We start from the raw sequence: 816 nt of genomic DNA on the forward strand, positions 1-816 counted from the left end.
GTGTGTGTGTGTGTGTGTGTGTGTGTGTGTGTGTGTGTGAAAGCCAAATGTCCAAACTTGTATAGTGAAATATTATGACAATCGACTTACAAATTGGCCAAAACATAATTTTATTAAGTATATTGTTTTGCACATGTTTCTGTGAGGGGTAGGTTTAGGGGTAGGATTTGGGTTAGGTTATAGAAAATATAATTAACCTGTTATAAAATCAGTGGACGTCTATGCAATGTACTTAATAATATAGTCAAACAAACGTGTGTGTGTGTGTGTGTGTGTGAATGTGTGTCAGAGAAAAGACCTACATTTTCTCAGTCCTGGTGTGATTCTTAAATGTTCTCCATTGTCCACACTAGAAAGAGACAAATAGAAACTATGATAAGTGATTGATTATTAAAAGTCTAATGAACTAATATCTACAGAGCTCCAAAGACACATCAGCTCAAAATGCCAACAGCACCCATAACTTAGTGAGGATAAATTCAAGACCAGGTGACTAAACACAAAATAAATTGTTCAAACAGTTCAAAAACTCTCAAAATATCAACATTATTTCGACCAAGGTATAAATTTAAAGGAGGGGTATGCGAGTTCTGGTAAACAATACTGATATTTCAAATCACTAAAACAAACATGCCTCTACCCCCAAAAGGATCCCGCCCCTATTTTAATTGACTTGCAGTAGATCAGGCAAGTGTCCTTGCTTGATTGCTGATCGTAAGCCTTCTTTTAAACGTTTAATTCCGCAGACATGTCTCTTTCGGTAGTGGTTCTGCTAATATCCGTCCTGTGCACTGAGCGCTCTCTCCTCCCCATCAT

The sequence above is a fragment of the Sinocyclocheilus grahami genome, unplaced genomic scaffold (assembly GCF_001515645.1).
Source record: "Sinocyclocheilus grahami isolate Dianchi unplaced genomic scaffold, SAMN03320097.WGS_v1.1 scaffold1592.1, whole genome shotgun sequence".
NCBI classification, from domain to species: domain Eukaryota; kingdom Metazoa; phylum Chordata; class Actinopteri; order Cypriniformes; family Cyprinidae; genus Sinocyclocheilus; species Sinocyclocheilus grahami.